At 40.7% G+C, this 2,608-nt stretch overlaps 1 pseudogene; it reads right to left on the bottom strand.

Moving 5' to 3' along the window:
* Positions 1–371: 371 nt before the first annotated feature.
* LOC129057573 (cell division cycle protein 27 homolog) lies at positions 372–2,288 on the bottom strand (annotated as a pseudogene).
* Positions 2,289–2,608: the final 320 nt, after the last annotated feature.

Genomic DNA, 2,608 nt, shown 5'->3' on the forward strand with positions numbered 1-2,608 from the left:
TGCTATTCCTTTCCAGTTTCCCAAGCACTTTTTGTCCCAATCACCATTTCTGTGTTCGAAGAAAAAGTAAGAAATCAAGTAACAAAACTAGACAAGCAAACAAACAAAACACACCTACAGTATCTGCAAAAGTTTTGTAGAAGACTGAAACTGTTGAGTATTAGCATCTCGTATTCTATTATCATTAGTTAACTGAAGAGTTTGTTAAAGACATACATTTCATAAAAAAAGTTAGTTTGAAGTTATTGACCAGTGTGTACCATTCCTAAGTATTAGTAACCAAATTCATGACAATAAAGAGCTATCTAACAAGAAAAATTAGTGACTACCAGCACCATCAACAAGACTATGTCTTTAAAATTCATTACGACTTACCATGCATTGTAATGTCTAGGATTGACTCTGATAGCATTTCGAAAACAAGCTAATGCTTTGTCCAATTCTTCACATAAGACAAACTCTCGCTCTAATAAAGTATAGGCATAAGCATAATTTGGATCCACTTGGAGAGCTCTCTGGAAGAATTTAATTGCAATATCGTGTTCCCGTTGCAGACTGAAACAGTTCCCTGCAGCACACCAGGCCTCTGGCGAATTTTTATCCATGTCTGTTAAGTCTTTTGACAGAAATGAAAGAGCGACATCTTTTTGAAGATGCCAAAGTGTTGTAGAGTAGATTTCCATGCCTTCGACTCTATAATTCTCAACCCTTCTAACCTCTGAGAATATTCTTTCAGCTTGCATGTACTCTGAAAGTTCAAAACAGGACCTTCCAATTTGGCACAGTATCCAACCAGTATTGTAGTGGTGAGAAGGTAGATGGCTTAAAATATTTATAGCTTCTTTGCAGTGGTATGAACATAAAGCTAAATAACCTTTCCCCCTTTCATGAAGAAGGCTTATCAAGCCTTCTGCTGCTGCTTTTTGTAGATTAAATGCCTGAATATGAGGTGTGATTGTGGATATTTCCTCTTCTGAATTGATGGAAGAGTCCAATTTTGTAATTTCCAGGTTGTCATTTATATTAGATTGAGTTATTCCTCCTTTATTAGTTTTACTTTTTGTTTTTCTGTTTGGGATTTTAGGTGTAAACTTCATTTTTAATTTCTTCCTATTCTCCTTGGTTGTGGAACTGTCACTAGTAAAGAGTCATGAATTTCTTCGATGCAGTGCATTTGGGGGAGATGTCATAGTGGGGCTCATTACCTGAGGTGTTGTAGTTATTTATGGACCAGAACTTTCTGTTGGTGAAAGAATTGGGGTTACCTCTCGGCTATTTCCACTCTGCGAGAAGACAGACTTTGCTCCAGTTTGGCCAATTCTGGCAACAGACTTTTTTGAAGGGGCTCCGGTGGATGGCACATCAATTACAGATGGTGTGTTAGTGTAGTTTTGTAAATAAGATCCATCTCCAGGACTTGGGGTTTCTAATGGCAAAATCCCAAAACTTGGGGTAAATGGACTAAGAACTGCTGGTCCTGTTAATAAACTTCGACCAGTTTTTGGTTTATTTTGAACCTGTTTAGATAATATGGAAGTTCCTGTTCCCAGTGGGACAGTTTCAGGTGAAATTACAGCTGAATCAATAAAAGACACTGGGGAATCTGTATTCAAGGAGTACTTTGAATTGGAAGATTCTAAATTGACTCTGTTTAATTCAGTTGTGTCCTGGGGTGTTTCCATAAGTATGGTCTCAGGCTGTCTGTGACATAAACTGTGATTAGGTACTTGTGTTGTGAAAGAGTTGGGCAGACAGTTGCTAAAGTTCTGTAAAGATGTGAATTTAAATGTTTGGTCAGGATCTGGCTTTTCACCTATTTCACATAATGATTCAAAGGGATACCAGAGGAAAGGATTTAAACTAAGTCTCTTTTGGTAACATTCTTATCCTTTGGCAAGCTGATCTGTCTTGCAATATACACGTCCCAACAATGGAATGGGAAAGCAAACTGAATCACCAAACTCAGTAACAATATCATCATGGCTTTTCTGCTTATTAAACACTCCACCAGATAAGATTTGTTCCCATTCTGCAAGCTTACTGAGATCAACACAACATTTTGCAAGCAGGTATTTGCATTGCGGTGTAGGACAACTGTGTCTTTTCAAGAGTCTATATGCTTTATAGGCCTTTCCTGGGTGGTAAGAACAGGTCGCCATTAAAAACAAGGCTTCTTCTGAGTGTACTTCTGCATAAAGGCGTTCTGTGAGGAAAACGCCATCTCGGTAAGCATAGTGGTTTAGTGCTTGCCATATAGCAGCCTGGACGCGTTCCTGCAGCACTGTCATCCTCGAGGCAAAGGCCCAATTTCTGCAGTGCCTCAGGAAACCCCCACCCCACCCACCCCCATACCCCTGTAGCGGCTCCGGCCCGGCCAGCCTCGGCTCATTTAAATTCACCAGTTACCGGGGGATGGGGGTGGCCAAGCCAGAATGACTTCTTTATCCTGCCGACTCTGGAAAGCCCGGCCCCTTGTGATCCATTGCAAAGCGAATGTCACCTCATGTTTGGGAAACAGATCCACTCCCAAGTTCAGTGGAGGGATGTGGCATGTAGGACGAAGGACTGTCTTCCTTCTGATTTGGTCTGCACAGCGGGGCCTAAGGCT

Source organism: Pongo abelii, chromosome 12, assembly GCF_028885655.2.
Source record: "Pongo abelii isolate AG06213 chromosome 12, NHGRI_mPonAbe1-v2.0_pri, whole genome shotgun sequence".
NCBI lineage: Eukaryota > Metazoa > Chordata > Mammalia > Primates > Hominidae > Pongo > Pongo abelii.